Source organism: Hesperophylax consimilis, chromosome 15, assembly GCF_061612785.1.
Source record: "Hesperophylax consimilis isolate HC1 chromosome 15, BYU_Hcon_1.0, whole genome shotgun sequence".
NCBI lineage: Eukaryota > Metazoa > Arthropoda > Insecta > Trichoptera > Limnephilidae > Hesperophylax > Hesperophylax consimilis.
Genome location: NC_142850.1, coordinates 30,181,068 through 30,200,640, shown reverse-complemented (window position 1 = coordinate 30,200,640; position 19,573 = coordinate 30,181,068). Strand labels below are relative to the sequence as shown.

Sequence of the window (19,573 nt, the reverse complement as noted above, 5' to 3'; positions counted from 1 at the left end):
AATAGAAGGCGAGTCTAAAGAATACATATTTAAGTACTTCATTACCTTACCCCTCGATCACGGAGGCTGTGGACAAGTTTCAAATATATAAATATTCCATAGTATTTAAATAACACCATTCCAAAAAATATTATACTGAAACAAAACTGCTTACTGCGGTTTAAAGCCTATGAATCCACCTAGATTTCACCGTATGTCCCATATTTTTAAGTTCTGTAAATTTTGCACATTATGGGAAGCGATCTGTCGAACTGTTTCTGCAAACTTGGCATAGTATGACAAAAATCGCTCGAGTGGATATGATCGAAGACTTTTAATCGTACGTCGATACACACGACATCGAACATATTCAATGATTAATGTCTGAATAAGTTGAATTCACGTAATTTATTTATTCCTCTATGTTTCAAGAAAACATGTCGTACTTAAAACGTATTTATTTAATTGTTGCATCTCACTATACATAAAACACGTTTTTTTCACATAAAAATAAACCTCACTAGGACTAAGCCTGTATCGAGGTCAACAATTTACATTTGATTGAATCAAACATAAGAGTAATCACAAACATAAAGTAAATCTACATACAAACACAAAATATTTCAAAATTAAAGAAAAAATATGTATTAGATGTGTTGCCAGATGGGTAATTTGACAGTATATTGTAACAAGATTTGAACCATAACTAATCATTAATCAAAAGAAAAAACAAAGTAGATAATAAAGACAAATAGGGTGACATTCAGTTTTTAGCAAATAAGACTTATATGAAATCTTATTATTTAAGAAAAGAAATTATTTAAGGGTGTAAAAATATTAAGACAATCGTCTGTCAATACAAAAATGTTAATTAACTTTTTAATTTTAACTAAGGAATTCATAGACTTAATATGATTTGGAAGAATATTAAACATAAGTGGTGCCTGATATAAATAGTTTCTTTGACCAAAAGAAGTTTTAGTATGTACCGCCACAAAGTTCAATGTAGAGCTAATTCTAGTTGTCCACGTTTGTTGTGTTCTTTCAGCAAATTTAATATTGATAAAAAATCGACAAAGTATTTGAGTGATAAATAGCTGTTTTATACACATAACATTACATTCCTTATGAAGTAGGTTGGATTGATAACAGATTTTTTTTGTACATCACTTTAAGGATCAATTTTTGAGTAATATTTAGTGGTTCAACATTGGACTTTAGACATGATCCCGAGCATACTATTTTATAAGAAAGTCGAGATTGGACCAAGGTAAAATAGACAGTTTTTAATTTCTCTTTGTCCAATATGTGTCGAAGTTCTTTAAAAATAAATGTAAGTATTAAAGTAATTCCATCTTACGAATAACTTTAATTGTATTGCATATTAATCACCTTTATACAAAATTGTTAAATCAGAGTTAAATATATAAAAGGGATAGAGTTTAGTTATTGCTTTACTATTTCATAATCGTTTATCACCGAGATCGTCCAATACAGTAATTATAACACACAACGTAATAATGAGCATAGCAGAAATAAATCAAATATCGCAATCCCTGTTTTCGTTTAATTATTGCTGGAAATGTTATTTTCTTTGTTACACAAGAAATTAGATCAGATAATCAAATAACTGAATTAAATGAAGGGAGTAATGATAAAGCATTAGTGAACCGTTGTTTTAATTCGCTCTTCGGTATTTTCTTTCCCTAATGAAGATTACGACATTTTGTTATCAATTCCATCTCTCCCACGATCTGATGAAATTTTCTGCGAAACGAATGCAGACTCCGGCCGTTGATAGAAAGAATCATGAAAACTTAGAAAGATGGGCTCGAATCACAGAATTATTATAATTAAAGATGTGGCCACGATAAGCTTTGAGACCACAAGTAAATTAAAATACGTTAATTTAATGGCTTGTACCAACTTTCAGGTACCGTAAAGGTACGAGGTTTTTTTTTAAATATATGACGATTTTCTTTGTGAATCATCTGCAGAACACCAATTCAAATACAAGCCCAAAATTACTTCTACACACTTTGGAATCATAAAGTCGAAAATATTGGGTAACAACCTAACCTGCACGGAGAAAAATGAGTATTGTTGATTTATTAAAAATCTCTTGAAATTATTGTATTAAAACATACACAACTTGAAACATCATATTATTATCGGTATAATGGTTAAAAACGGGACCATAGTCCGCTTCGAGATAAACTTTTAGTAAATATGTAACAATATCGTAACAGTGTCTTAATAAAATATACATAATGACGAAATGCGAAAATGTTAAGGTTTTTATTAACACTTGTTCCGACATCGTGACATTACAATAGTATTTTACTAAAATTTTATAAAAGTAAACATATGGATTCATTCGTTAAGGGCCTGCAATTCCGTTTTTAACCTGAATACTAATAATTTGAAGAGATCTTTAATAAATTAACAGTATTTTTTCCGTGTTGGATTACTTGGAAAAACAAGAAGCGTTCAACTATATGTTTATCCTCATAAACACATTCCTCCATCTAATATTTTTCCATTCTCAAAGAGAGATCCCGCAGTATTTGAGCAGAGAATTTGCATTTTGCTATTCAATCCAAAGAAGCCTGCTATGCCTCATTCTAAGGGCTATCCCATAAAAACCGTGGATTCAACAATTCTTCCATTTTGTTAAAAAATAAATTTCCACCCTTTTTTTAATGATAATTAGAGATTGCTCAATTCCCTCTCACCTTTTTTTAAAATTCACGCTCTTGATTTCCTTCAGAGGAACTTCAGATCACATATTTTTGGTTAACTTCACTTTTATTCACTCTCTAAAAAATATACCTTCTTATATTATTAAATAATGTACAAATTATTAAGATGTTGATGATTTTCTTTCACCACAATTTTATTATTTGACCAAATTTATTAGATTTTTTAAGTGAAGATTATTCATGAAATCTTAACGGAGAGAATCAGCGGGCATTAAGATTTTAGATCTGAAAAAATGTTCGTAGTATTGTTCATAGATTGTTTGCACACATTTAGCTAGACCTAATAATATCTTAATGGAAAATCTTCAAAGCTGAAATATTCAAAGTACCTACAATTAAAAATTTATTTCATAACATTAAGGCAGTACCTTTCGAAATTGATGCAAAATATGCATCCATTGAGAAAAAAATAGCATTTCGTCAAAACTGTAAGGAACTGAAAAAAGATTGCGATATTTTTTCCGTATCGCGGGGCTGAAACAATGGAGCATTTCGGATTATCGTAGGCAAATGCATATTCGTTAAATGCTAATCTAATGAAATCACTACAAGTAACGGAGTATTTTTTTATATTTAAATATTGTTGAAGACAAGAGGTGAATTATACCGAATATAGTAGAATAGTTATAATACTTCCAATGTCTGAAATCTACCATACATTCAGAATGCTACACTAACCCCTCTCAGCGGCGCGAATTGTGCGGATTGATTTCCTTTCATATAATTTAATGGATTTTATGTCATTTTACACTAGCGTCTCTAGCGGATAGAGTTGCCAGCCAATACATTTAACTACTGTGAATATTTTACTGGATTTGGGCGAATTATTAATATTTTCAGGTATTTGACTATACTATTTTCTAGCGTTCCTTAGATACAGTCGTTACAGTGTGTGTCATAAGTTTTATTATTGAAATGCAGTCGCGTGGTTTTTAATTTATTTGTGCAATTTGTACTAACCCATTTATTTTTTAGAGAGTACATATTTACTAGCTGTTTTGCTTTGAAGTTAAACAATAAATTGTGACCACATTCACCATGATACTTTTCGTCCATAATATTTCCATGACGACCTGTGGTAGCTATAAAGCTAATAAATACCATAAATAAACCTCTTAACATAATTTAAACTAACTTTCGATCAAACGGCAACCCTTCACAGGTACACATACACTTTTGCGTACATTGCCAAATCCATAAAACAAAGGTAGTTAAGTTTTTTTTGTTGTTTGTTTTTGGGGTGTTATGCCGTGTTGCGCTAACTCCTTCTTTAGCCGACGTTTCGGACAGCGTTGCAGTGTCCATCATCAGGGCAGATCCGGTAGATCCGAAGATGTGTTACGATGTGTTATGTTTTTAGATGACTTACCAAAGGTAGTTAAGGTTTCTACGCACATTATGACTATCCCACTTATTTTGGTGGCGTCTATAAACATTTTGTTGATTAAATGCAGTCTCTTTACGATAAGAGGATTTTTATAAACAAATATTTTATTTTATCGAAGAAGAAGATAATACTAAAAAATCTAAAAGATACGTGAAACAGAACAAGACATAGAAAATAAAAAATAACGGTCCCAACTAGGAATCCAACACAAGATCTCTTGTCTAACCGGGATAGCGTTTTAACCACTCGACCATTGGGACCCAATTATTAAACGTCATATTTGTCGATCTCATTTATCAAATTCAGAATTAACATTATCATCGTGCAACTTATTTTTCTAATAATTTTGGAAAATACCTTTTTAAAAAATCACAAAGTTTTAATGAATTGGTTTGTAGCCTAGAAAGTGTCTTGGATAAACATATCTGATTTTTATTTATATGGAATACCTATTGACTTTTTCTAAAAGTTTAAATAAATACTAAGGAAAAAAAATTTCCTTAACTTTTTTTGATTAGATTTGTTAGATCTTCTTTTTCAATGATACTATATATATTACGTTGATGGGTATAACCTTCAAAAAATTTGTACCTGAATATATTTTATTATTTGTATACATTCTTCAAAGACCTTCCTTTCCTTTAACTTAGCTTTAGCTTTACTTAAGCGATAAATATACCAATATATATTTATCGCTTAAGTATATATTCTTCACAGAACTTCCTTTCCTTCCTTTTACTTAGCTTTAGCTTCACTTAAGCGATAAATATACCTACGGTATATTATTATTTCTCAACGGCTAGAATCGTCTTGAGCCAGGTATGTCAATAGTGCCTAATTTTGAAAACAATCATTTTTCTTACGTTAATCTCATTTGCCCGCAAGGCCTTGTTGGGCAACAAATACCGCTCACATACAGTGGGATACATTACCGTATGTCGATCGTTTAGTCTTGCAGTTCTGATCTTATCACGAATGGGTTTAAAAATACAATTAGTCTATTGTTCAATTTGAAATAATTGGCAAGTACAATCAATACAAAACACACGAGTAGCCGAAAATACATTTAAATGTTGGAATTTAAGAGAATGGAGTGTGTGGAAGTTAATATATTTATAACGGCAATTAGTTTTGATACCATGTGAAAATGACGAGAAAATACATAATGAAAAATTAAGGGCATAGTATAAGTCATTAATAGTTAACGTTTCTCTAATAAGTATTCAGTTCTATATGAATGATGATGAATTTTAACAAACTGTTGCCGGAATGTAAGCACATTCCTCGAGGTAAACAAACTTAAATTATTCTAACGCATTTCGACACAAAAACAACAAATAAACAAACAAACTTTGTAACTTAATTTATCCTGTGACGAATGAGACTAGTTACAATTTTTTTTCACTTACACTCACGCTGTGGCCGGAATCTAATATCGTTCCTTAAGACAAATGAACGTAAATTGATCTAAAGCATTTCGACAAAAAACAACGAATAAACAAACAAACTTTGTAACGTTTTATTCTGTGACGAATTAGACTAGTTACGATTTTTTTTTTCACTTACACACTTCGTCACTGATAATCAATTTTTAAATAAAACTATTTCTGCGAAGTGGTGAATTATGAATATACAAACAGCTATAAACTACCCTACATCTGACATTTGATAACCTACACTTCCATACTAGTACTGTTATTCGGCTTCGTCCAAACAATTTGATTTTTTGGAAAGAATTTACTGAAACTTATAAAATTCATTGTGTTATTTTTAATTAGTATAAAATATAATATTTACAATTCTCAATCGATAAAAATGACTGAACATAATTAGGTATCGGTAGCTCTAAGGGTTGTTCGGTAAAAATGGAGGATCTGGGTTCAAGACCCAGTTGCCTTACCGTTACCTTTTTATTTTTCAGTCTCTGACGGCCGTTCTTCCCAATCCTACTGATCAACTGCTGAGCCGAAATTTTGGCTCAACACTGCTCAATCGCACAACTATGCTCTTTCCAACGGAAAAGTGACAACTGAGTGATCAACCAATTTAAGGAAGCCAAACTACTGGATTAAGCTTGCCTTAGTAAATGACTACTTATAAAAAGTGTCAACAGAGTGAAACATATTTGCGAGGCCAAGGCACGGTGGCATTAAAGTCAAGCTAATACTTTATTTTTAACATATTTCATACGCTTAAATATTAAATATCGGTTAACGTATTACAGTACTTAATAAATATATGCATTAATAATAAATACAATAATTAATCCGCCAATGTTAATTTAGCATTGAAAGTTTTAACTTTGATGTCATTTTATTGTCTATGAAAGTGGGCATGGCCACTTAAGATAATCAACAGTAAAGATGTTTGGAAACAGGTGAATCGAACGTTACTGAATAAATCACTTGGCTGATCGGACCCTGAGATTGATCGTTCGAAATGTTGGGAACAACGGCCGTTAGTCTGTTTTATCAGAGTTGTTAATATCACCTTCATTATTGATTGAATCTTGTTCATTAAGAAGTTTTTTCTTATGTGAATACTGCACAAGAGTCCCGACTGCTTACAACCATCTGGAGCCAGTTAGACTATCCCCAACTGGGGTATGTTGTCTGGCTAAAGATAGTGGGGAGAGAAAGGAGATCGGGAATAGAAAGGTGAGAAAGTACTTGGCTATTTAGGTCTGGTCACTGAATACGACTAAAGCTATTTAAACCAACTTTTCAATTTTGAATGGCGGTCTTACACCAGGGCGATACTGACAGTCCCTTCCACTCTGGATCGTGCCGCAAATATACTGTATGTTATTTTATTTGAATAATTTAATGAGTTACACAACTCAATCAATTAAGATTTACTTGTGCACGCCGGTATTTGATTCAGCGACATCCAAATCGCCAGTCGAGAGCGATACCCCGCGACCACGGTGGCCGTCTGTATTTACTTCCATGTAAAATTTTTTTTTAAATATATATAAATATTTATCTTCATTTTGTCCGATAAGTTGACATTTCCAAGCTCAAAAGTTCATGATAGAACTGCCATTTTGAAAAAAATTGCATTGACCGAGAAATTCCAACCAAACAAAATGCGTTCAAAATTGTCGCCGAAGCTCACCATGTCAAAGTTTTGGTATTTCAGACAAATAGATTTCTTATTATTTTTTTTGGTAAACTAATGTTTAAGACAAGATTTTTTATGCATAGCACAAAGGGTAACAATTATTTTACAAGCAATAATTATTAGCCTGATACACTCATCCACATTGAAAAATCTCCTGATAAAAGATACATGTCCCGTTGGCGTCAAGTATCTTTTATCAGGAGATTTTTCAATGTGGATGAGTGTTTCAGGCTAATAATTATTGCTTGTAAAATAAATAGACTTCTGCTATTATTATTAAATAAAATCATCAAAACTTTTTCAATAAATGATTTTCTTATAACTTCCATATTGTTTTTATTCTATAACTCCATAGCAAAATATATACTATAAAATTAAGAAAATATTTGTTCTCGAAATACCCATCCTGGAAATCGACTGATTATTTGGACATAGGGTTGGGTAATTAGCTTTAGTACTTTGTTCTCATAGCTCATAAAGCTGTGTAATTGTAATTGTCCGATGCACAATTAGTTTGTACAAGGCCGCTGAGTCTGTGCTGTAGTATGAGCTACGCCATATTACTTTATGACTGTGTTTGTATTATTTGACCGACAATTTTGATTCCCATGATTTGAAATATGCTAGACAATTAATTCGTCGCCGCACCACGCAAGACTTTTCGGCAAATATGAACAATTTGGCATTGAAAGGAAAATGCTTTAAATGTTGGGGCAATAAGAGATTAAATGACATTCAATTAATTGAAAGCGTTGCAATAAAAAATTACGGTTTCAATAAATGTAACAATTTTTTTTAAATAAAAAAAAATTAGCAGCCATTCGAATGTTCGATACCTTTTATATCTGGTTCAACCCTAATTTAACTTACCTTTATTGTATTTTGAGGGTACGTTAATAATAAGGGTTTTTGAACTAAGAATTTAAAACCTTACCTAACCTAACTGTATTGTAACTGGTGAAACTGATATTTAATTATAATTGTCTACAATAAAGAGACTCTTTTAAAAGCTGTTCGAACAGAAGTCCTAACCTAACCTAACCTAACCTAACTGTATTGTAACTGGTGAAACTGATATTTAATTATAATTGTCTACAATAAAGAGACTCTTTTAAAAGCTGTTCGAACAGAAGTCCGTTCTATAAATTTCATATATTTAATCTTAGGTGTACGACTTTAAAAAAAGAAAAGACCAAAAACATTTATTTAAACTATATATATTGATCCAAGGATATTCTATTACTAATTTAAAATACCAAAAGTAAATTTAAATTATGTCAATCACGCTCTAATTTATTTTATTTTTCCACAGTATTAAGACTAATTTTTCTCATAATACCATTGAAAACTAGTGAAAATGTTATGCAGATTTTTTTAGACGTCAGTGAAATTTTGTATGCATGTTACCGCCAACGCGTAACTAAACATTAAACGTCTGCCCAGCTTTCTCGGAACTTGGTATGGCATTTATCATAAAATTAGAGTTTTCTAAATGCAGACGCCAGAAGAGAATAATTAATTTTGTTCATATTTTAAACCACTTTTGATTATATGCAGCTTTTCGTACGGCATCAGTTTGTAAATATTTTAAACCTTTTCGAATTCTATTCGATTCTGGAATATCTTAATTTTTCTGCTACCTTCAACCATTTCGAATTCCATGCAATTTTTGAGAAGTACCTATATATTTTCCTGCTACTTTCAACCATTTCTGAATTCCGAACAGATTCTGAAATAGCATAATTTCTTTGCTACTTTCAAAGATTTAAAATTCCGTGCGCATTTTGGAATATAAATATTTTCCTGCTATTTTGCTACCTGCTAATTTCAAATTCAAATTCTGTAATAGCATACTTTTCTCGCTTCTTCAACCTTTTCGAATTTCATGCAGTTTTAGAAACAGTACAATTTTTCCTGTTACTTTCAAGCTTTTCAAATCCCATGCTAACCCTAGAATATCATAAATTATTTGACACATTTTATTCATCAACTTAGGACGGTTTGTTTCGCAGAATTTTAACAATTCATCATATTTCAAAGTTGATTTTCAAGTTCTGTGAAGATTCTATTCAAAATATTTTATTATATGGCCAGTTGTTTGAACAAAACTAAAATGATGAAAGAACTTGTATAGGACCTTCTCACACCTTGAAAATCAATTTCATGAATTTTTGTTATTTGTTTTTGGGGTTTTATGTCGTGTTTCGCTAACTCCTTCTTTAGCCAACGTTTCGGACAGCATTGCAGTGTAACCTCACAACCTCATACATAAGCTCACATTTCACCACAACCTTAAATAACACATCTGCCCTGATGATGGACACTGCAATGCTGTCCGAAACGTTGGCTGAAGAAGGAGTTAGCGAAACACGGAATTACACTCCAAAAACAAATAACAAAAATACTTTTGGCCGTGAAAATCTTAAATCATAATTTCATGAATTGTTCAAATTCTGTGAAACAACACTTCCTTAAAGTAGTATTTGATCCTCAGTGATTTTTGCAGTTCTGCTGTATTGCCTTCCGGCGTCATAATTAAAGTCAAAATTTTGGCAAGCATTCTTTTATTGATCTTTCTAATTATTTGAATAGTAGCCAGATAAGTATGAACCGTAAGATCTTACACGAATAGAATTATATAATACGTTTTAGCAACTTTTAGTTTGCCGTAGTGTAATTCTTTAGAACACCTTTGTATTTATTTGCCTGAAACAAAAGGCCAATGAAATCGGCAACAGGTGAAGTTGAATAGAAACAATGGGTTCTCATTGCGAGTTGTACAAAATTACAGTCGCTGAGTACATGTCTACAATGTACCTAATCGACAAACAGAAAATGTATTTTTTAAGCGATTATAAACACATTTTTGCACTTGCGATTTCGTATAACAAATATAAAGTTTTCATCAACAAATAATTAAAATAAATTATATTCCTAACCCCTTATCTATAGCTTCCTGTGGATGAAAATGTGTGCGTGAAATCTTGTCATTACATAAATTAAATTTTGTTTATTTATTAACGGAATAGGTCCAATTACAACACATTACATATTAGACGAAGTTAATGCAAGAGAAATGATACAATACAAGATAGTCAAATAAAATCTCTGTTACAAAATAGGTCATAAAAACAATAAACTTTATTTTAAGTCAAGGCAATAACAAGGCTTTGATGGAGTTCACGACTTCTGCCACGACAATACAAAATATTTAAGACAAAAATCATAGACTTTGAATAAAAATTAAGACCCTGACTTGACAAGTCCGGCCAATCTGGACATGAATGAGGACTGGAGAATGGTATACAAAATTTGTGGAGTGTTAATTGAGGAAAATCAATTCATTATTTCCGAATCTGAGGGAACGACGTGCCATTTTCTTTTAAAATAGGGTTTAGAACATGTTATAACGAAACTTTTAACTGATGCTCTCTAAAAGCAAATCAAGGTTAGTGTGAAACGTTTAATTTATCGAAAGAAGTATTTAAGAGATAAGGGATAAAATATATTTCGTTAGGTAACGTGTAAGCACACTTTAAAATAAAAATGCATACAACCGGTTGATACTGGAAAAGTTTAGACGAAATAAGAAAACTTAAAAATAAGTTAAGTTTTTTAACATAAATATGGGCATATTTATATTATAATTATTGTATCCTCTGTCTTCATAAATGTGAATCTTTATCTGTTTTTCATCATTATTATATATGGGATGAAAATATTTTTAAATGCGCAACGTTATGTTAATATAATGTTGTAGATTTTATATATCAAGAAAAAGGGGCACTTTTTTCTTCGTCCAGAAAAATTTATGAATACATGCCAGCCGACTTATACAAAAATTAGTCGATGAAACGATCCGTTCACATGAAGCCTACATATTTCAAGTGTGATCGGGTGTTTGACTCGTGTCCGTTGAGTTTCGCGTACGTGCACCGGTACACAGAGGATCATTGCTGATACCTTTTTCAAGCAGACTATAGAAATATCTGTAGAAAAGCATGTTTACATCGCGTCTGTGCATTTAACGAACCGCCTACTTTGCACATAATCAAGTACGTTTATCAAGTATTTTAGAGTTTTAGGCCAGAAGTGGCTCCCATATTCAAATTTTGGACTACTTGAGATTAGCAGCAGGTCATCATTGAAGAATCTGCTTGCCCTATATAGGACGCCCAGTTTCTCAGAAGGTGAATTCCGTAATTAATATGTAATGTTATTCTTTAAGTTGGATGTTCAACTGTCGTAGAGATAATAGTTCAAAAATTAAATATAGTTTACTGACATTAGGATCTTTAGTCAGTAAAAGAAATTATTTTTACTAATAATAAAAGATCTCAACTATTGATTCACGTTTTTGAAACATTTCCAGGACGCTGCATTATTAATTATAGGCATGTTTCCAAATTAGTTTCACTTTGAAACAACCTTTGCCGTATTTATCCTTCACTATTTGCCATCCAATGTCGCCTCTGATTGCGACAGTATTAGATTAATACCATTCTCAAATATCAGTAATCTTTATTAATGATGCAATTTAACTACCATTAGGAAGAGTTTCCTAAGCCATATTGAAACCATAATATTATTTAATGTTAGGGCAGGAGGTGACTGTTATCGGAACATCTGTTTGGAACGAATATGCTTAGCATTTTATTAAATTATTATTTTTCCCAATTAAGTTTCATATGTTCATATTAAAAATAAAATCGATAAAAAGGGGAATAAATGATAATGTGATCATAAAATGAGGAAACAATTTTTAAGTTCAATAATTTTTGTCACTTATGAAGAAATTATTGAACATTTATGTTCTTTTAAAAAAAACACATTCACTCCAGACAATGACCTGAGAAGAAAAAGGCTCCGAGGGAAATCATTTTCCTCTGGGCCATGTCATCTTTGGGGATGCTGTGTGTAGGGTCTTTTTGGGGAGAGGGAGGAGTGTACATGGGTCTAGGGTTAAGAGATCAAACAGCCACTGGCAAATCGTTCCACAGCCGGTGTTAAACTCAAGAACGAGTTGTAAAAACGATCCGTTCTCATGTGAAAAAAGTCAACCGTGTACGAAAGTTAGGCATGCTTTTGGCGTGTTCCTCAACTATGCACTGGTACTGAAGGGATCAATGACGACAGTTTTTCGGAGCCTATTCCATTGAAATACCGTTAGGACAAGGACAGCATTCCTAAAGATTGCGATCCGTTTATTGAAAACTATGAATTAAACGTTTCGGAGTAACGTCTTATTTTTTAGAGTTATTTAATTAATATTTCAAAGATCAATTACCACTTAAAAATATTAACGTTCATCTTGAAATTCGAATCTCAAAAAATGTCCATATTCTTAACGACAGAGTTCATCGTTCAAAAATTTTCATCGTTTTCAAAACCGAATCAATTCAAGTCCAAATTTTTCTAACACAACTAAAATTCAAATATTAATTGGTTGACTGAACGAAGTATTTATAAACATAATAATGATTAATAAAAACATTTCAACGGTTTTCGTTGTGATTAAAAATCGTTTCTTGAAACGTAGCATGTACCAGGAAAACATAAAAATGCTGTTTTCCCTGATGCCATTCGCGAAGGTCAATGCACCTTTATATTTTCGTCTCTGTCAACAGCTAAAGTCACATTTCCTTTTCCGCGAGTAATCGGATATCTAAACGTATATAATTAACTCTTCATAATAATGTAAACGAATGAAAAATTATTAAAATTTTATTTGTTTTCTTTCCAGCATATCACGTAGGAGACATTTTTTGAATTCTCACCTGCATTGCAATCACGAGAGCCGCTCTTCTTCCAAGTGAGTTTCTACGATTTAAAGTGCATCTCTTCCACGCTATCTCAGCCTTTAACATCTGTTGCGTGCTTCATTTATTGGTGGATGCTTATGGTTTCATTAGAGTATTTTACACGCAAGTTGTCTGCAAATTATCAAGAGTTTCCCTTTCTTTTGCGGCGTGTAACACAAAACTTACAATAGGCCCTCATACTAAAATCCGTCGACTGATTTTATGTGCAAATGAGTGAATGACTTGCGCAATTTCATAAAACAACCCGGCCCGTAGATATCTAAAAGGTCTCTAGAAGCTCAGAAAAGAGCTTGTTGAAATTATCCTTCAGAAGAAATCTTTTTACAGGTCTTTTGTCAAGTGATTGATCATTTTATAGGGAATATATTCTAAGACCTAAGCTCATAATTAGGTGTTGTTTTTATATTCAGTGTTCGTAAACAGGTCAAACTGTAATTTCTATATTTAGTGTTCGTAAATAGGTGAAACTGTAATTTCTATATTAAGTGTTCGAAAACAGGTCAAACTGTAATTTCAATAATTGTATTTGCATTTCGTGATTGACACATGTTCAAGTGATAGAAAATTACATGTGATTAGTGATATCATTTATATTTATTTACATACATGTATTATATATTTAAATATTATGGGCGAACTACATAGGATGGTGCAAGTAGGTTTTTGTAGTAGCTTGGCACGTACTAATTTTACTGTTTAACGATTTCAAATCACAAACTTCATTTCAACAGTTTTTTTTTACTATTTTATTTGTAAATACAATTCAAGTTAGGACTTTGGGGTTGATTTTCCCCGTGTAAAAGAAGTTCAGATCAATTGCAATAATTTAAAACTTCCTATGTTGTAAAAGCAAATAGAAAAGAATTCTGTATGAATCTAAACCACATTTTTTCTCACGCAACGAGGTAAAGCAAAACAATGGCCTTTAAACGAGCGTATTTTTTGATCGGTTCCATCACCGTTTTATCCGCCTATAAAATAATTATACCTTTAGGCGCGGAGATGTTAAGTATTTTAATTACACACACACGATGTACGGGCCTTAAAGCAGAAAAACAATGGCGAGATTCGTTTTCTTGTGAGAGTAAATCATGAAATTTTATTGTCAATGTTTCAATACAAACTCGAGCAGAGAATGGGATAGAAAAGGTGCGATTGAATTCTGCGTGCCATCTCGCACGGAATTTCTCTACTCAAATAAATGAAAACATAATCATTACGTCTGTTATTGTGACAACATTCTGTTCGACTCTCGAAACAGAGACTTTATGATTTAAAAATAATTTAATTTTGTCATAAAAACATTAAACTATGTCAATCGAAAGTGTAGGCATACAAAATTGTGACCGTAAAACGCGTTGAGATAAGATTTAACGCGCTTAAACAAAACACGGGTGTTCCCCGTATATATTGGTGATATCTAAGCGATAATGTATATTGTATTTTCATTTAAAGTGTTGCAACCTTTATTAATTTTTTTACCGATTCCCACTACGAGTATATTCTTTTGGTAATGCATTTATTTTTTTTTTTTAAATATAAACGAATTATCTTTCAAACACAGATTTAAAAAAAGCTTTAAAAAAACTTACCAAGTTTTCAAAGATCGTCAGCTTCCCGCTCAGCACACACTGTCCAAAAAAATTTCAGCTTTCAGTAAAGTTTCAGAAACAAAACAATAACAACGCGTATCAAATCCTTAACACAACACGTCCTTCGAACCACGGACGAACCAAAACTCTATATAACTTATTAATTAGTTAATATTTCCAACAAATAGTGATGTTCTTGCTAATTGGTGTTAACTTGTTTGAAGGGGTGGTAGTTTGATGTTTGGTTGGTGTGACGGAGGCTTCTCGGGTGTTCAGAGACGTTTAGATGCATCCACCGTCGGTAGATGACTGAGGATGCAGAGTGAACCCGCGCAGATGAGAGAAGCTCTCAGTTGGAGGCGGTGGATTGGCGTAAGGAGATGGTGCCGATGGTTGCTACACGGTGATTCGAACGAATGAATATTATGCTACTAAAAAATATATATTATAATTTTTCTCATTCAAAATGATTTTTCTTCGTTTATTAATTGATAATTTTGCTTCGCAATAATTTAATGTTTTTTCGGTCACCAAACTAGGCACAGCCCATTATGGTATCCGAGGATTTTTATATAGGTAAATAGGAAAAGAAAAATATACATTAAATCATATCGTTAGACAAAGTTATAATTACTCCTCCAACTTCCTCATTCCTATTTACTTCCCCTGTCCACTACCTTAAACCTCACACATACCCAATTGAGGCTGCCATAGTATCATTTGCTCTAGACGGTCGGGAGCATGGGACTCTTGTGCAGTATTCACATAAAAAAATAATTTTAAAAATCACATAAAAAATTTAAATAAATATAAATATGTACATATAAATTAATGCTTTTTCGGGGAGAAAAAATAAATATTATTAGTATATTAAAGACCAGTTATCCACGAATACTTTACGCTATTTTTTTATTGGTACACTTTGAAAACATAAATATTGATATTATTATTAAAAATTTGTAAATAAGAACTATTAATGAATTCGTGATGTGACATCACAATATCTTGTTGTCATGGAAATGAAAAACACAAACATTAATTTGCAATCTGTCACATAAGATTAATAGTTGGATTTATAGTTAAAAGTTGACATTTAGACTTCACATTTTGTTGATTTGTTGATGTTGCCATGGTAACTTTAAAAAACGCGCGTTCCATAAAGTGCGATTTAAACACGCTAGAGCGTGTAAATGAGTAAAAAAGTTAAATGAGTAAAAAAGGGCACCAATAAAAAAAAATATATAATTTACTAAAAATATTTATTTTAGAAATAATAAACTTAAAAAAATACTCTTTTTTTAAAGTACAGGTACTCACGTCTCATAAAATTTCGCATATCCAATATTTATTTTTAAAAAAATATTTTAATACGCATTTTTTCCTAATTCCGAGTAGAATAAGAAGTTTTATAAAATATGTACTTTTTAAATGTGTGTTTATTTTGAACAACGTCATTACATATTTTTGCATTATTGTGTTCTGTCAAGACAGGCAGAAGATGTATTGGCTCGACAAAGGTTAAAGAGAAATTATAACTACACACTTAATAATACAGAATTCCGTGTTTTTTCATTATGATTTGTCGACTTATGTTAAGTGTGCATCGTTATTAGAATAATCTTTTTGGAATTTGTGTTTGTATTTTAAGAACAGATTTGTATGTGTAAGTTTAAAAACTAATATTTTGTTGTTATTACAACCTTTCCAACCGCCCTGTAGTTATTACATATATTCCCAAAGGTCCTCTCTCTTTCTTATTCTGCCGCTAGAGTCGTAGAGAATGCAGCGGCAACCTTTCAAATTTTTATATCCGCTAAATAAATCCGTGTCAACTTATTAATTCACTACTCTACGACCTCAGTCAACTCTGTGATGGATGCCGTGAAATTACAATTTACGATCAACGAACAACATGACTTTTATGTTTTTTTATTACTGTTACAAAATAATTGTGAAAATTTTGTTTACTTTTGTTAAACTTTTGATTGTGTACATATTATTGTTTTTTTACGTGAATTACGTTTTGAGGAATGATTAAGCAGTGGCGTAGTGATGAATTTTCATCCAGGAGGAGGCTTACAAAATGTATGATACAACTATTCTTAAAACCGTGATAGAAAAATCTTAATAAATTAAATTAAAATAATCAGCTATAAATAATCTCCCACTGCGCCGGAGTCCATAATACGCATTAAAATCCAGGTTAAAACCTATGTACTCGTTTTAATTATACTTTTAAAAATTTATGACAATGTACATTACTGTTTTGTTCGCCTTCATTGTTTTATCTCATTATTCTTGTGTGGTTCTTCATTGGATCGTGATCCCACTCCAATTTTCATGGTGGACAAGGCGCCTCCACTCATCGCGTTTTTCACTGCCTGAAGAGCCAAGGGCACCGACGTACCGGACTCCAGTGATACTTGGTCACTCCATGCCATTGGTGACCTTCTTCTGCTTCTCCTGCCTTCCAATGTACCCGTGACTATGAGATTCTCCAGTTTAAAGTCCTCAGTAACGAACAACCCGTCCAAAGTACGTGTCTTAAAATACGTTGTAGGCAAACAGTTTGAAGCCTATAGTGGGTGCCTAGCTCGTAAATGGACACATTTGTGCACCCGGCTCTCCTAAAATACTGCGATTTGCTTTATTTTGATTTAAATTTATAGAAACAAACACAGTACGTTGAAACAAATTACAGATATTACATATTTCAAAGTGGTACCTATGATATCTTTCCTTGTCTCATATGTGGAATGTATATTCGGTAGTGTAGGGTGTAGGTGTGTGTATATGTGAATGTGTGTATGTATGTATGCGCATTGAACATTTTATATTATTGACATGATGCTACGTTTAAATTTGGGCGCTGAATCCGAAATAATGTCGATGTTAGAGTTTAGACAAATGTCATTGAATGTATGAAGAACACGGTCAGTTGGGGAATTAGATGCTGCATTTGTTTTGTAATTAAGCGTGTAGAATAGCGTTGTATGTCGCTAAATTGGTGTTAAAATTAATTATGGACCAAAGTTCGGTACAGTCGATTGGTAAAAATGGATTACGCTCGATTACAAATACGGGGGATATAAAAGGAGAGAAAGAGAATATCATCCTAATGTTTGGTCTGTACGCCGTTGTATGTATATATTATTATTTATGTACAGTATTTTTACCAATGGATTAGTGGGTAAGTACATTTTTGTAAATTCCTACCTTGGCGTTGTACTTATGTGTATATATCCCTGTCTGTTTCCTTTGTGGTTATTTCTTGTTAGTTCAACTTTACTTCGCCTTTTATATTTGTGTACTGTTTTGTGTGTGAAACTTATAATTTTGATTATTGTTTGGTATGTACGCCACTGTAAGTATATATTATTATTTATGTACAGATTGTTAACGTTCGATGAAATTGATTTAAAGCATCTGAGAGTGTGCTTGAAAATACCTTTCTTCCGATCGATTGACATTTACACGAAACTTTCAAAGGTCGTTCCGAGATACGAAGCCGTAAACCATTGAATGTGTCATATCAAAAGATACTATTATTTATTTATGTCATTTCATGTCAAAAGGCATTATTTTATATTTATGTTATTTTAAATCAAAATATATTATTAAAAACTTATGTCGAAATATAGAAATATTATTTTTATTTTTAAATTAACTGCACGCAAGAGCGAAATGATTTCCTTCGGGGCATCTGTCTCATTTGAGAATGCTGTACGGAGTTTCTTTTTGAGGATTTTCTCTGATATGACAAATATCAACAGAGTAGGTATACGGGGTATTCGGGGGTAAAGTTCAGTGTTTTTTGTAAGTATTTCTCATCTCCGGAGCAGAGGTGGCCGCCAAACTGTAAGTTTATGATTTATTTGTTTCAATGCAAACACTATAAAAGTATTTTATTGTGACTTTAAAGTTAAGTAACATGGTTGAGAAATGCTTTAAATGGTTCGCTGTATTCAAGTAAAACAATGAATGTCTTGTGAAATTAGTATATTTAAAAACAGTTTTAATAATTGAAAATGGGGTTCATAATAGATGCTGTCAACCTACTGTGGTGTATTATTTTGCAGGTAACCGCACTGTTGACATAAGGTAACAAAACTTCCATGACAAAATTGTAGACGTGCCAATTGTATTTCGTTAAACCTTTTTTAAAAATGCTGACTAGCTACGCAATAGATTAGAAAAATGTCAAAATTCATAATTTAATTAAAATAATATTATTTATTTATTAATTAACGCCCTTTTTATTGGGGCTTTTAGATATGAATATTAAGAAACCTACATTGTTTATTAACTGAATTGCTTTATAAACAAAGAAGATAAAGTATATAAGAGATAGATTCTGGGCAAAGAGGAATACATATGGTAGTTAGTCCCAGAATTTCTGCACTGAAATAAATCCTCGCTTATTATAAAATGTTAAGGTTCTTTCCAGGTCAATTGGCAAATGTTGCCAGAAACTCCGTTTTAGGAATATAGAGGTGTGGAGACTGATGCATGTGTAGTGAATTTTAAAGAAAAAGCAGAAGCTTCTAATCCAAAAAAAAACAATCACAATTCAATTCAAACTAATGTGTTACATTAAAATACGTAAAAAAAAAGAAAATGTGAGCTTTAGGTGAATGAAGGATATGTTTTTCTACGATCGCTTGTTCATCTAATCCGGAGGATGTATTGCCTTCTGCCCTCCCGGAGTAAGATTCATGATTCCCTCCTCGACGTTAAGTCCCATCATGCATCCACCCAGGAAGAGGTCCATCCAAGGTCGATGATGGCCAATCAAATCTTTAGGAGTCCATGGCGCCAATATACATTCGTCTCAAAATCCGGTCCCGCTACTCGTCTTCATGAGAAGAAATAATCATTTCCTGTATAGTCTACATAAAAAGCCCCACA

At 32.1% G+C, this 19,573-nt stretch overlaps 1 protein-coding gene across 1 annotated transcript in view; it reads right to left on the bottom strand.

Annotated features, from left to right (window-relative positions):
• Positions 1 to 14,950, bottom strand: part of thw (chitin-binding domain protein thawb) — a 162,749-nt gene extending 147,799 nt beyond the window's left edge. Inside the window, exon 1 of the mRNA XM_089640455.1 lies at positions 14,666 to 14,950. The gene's annotated coding sequence lies outside the window, so the exon portion shown is untranslated. The remainder of the gene's footprint in view (positions 1 to 14,665) is intronic.
• Positions 14,951 to 19,573: the final 4,623 nt, after the last annotated feature.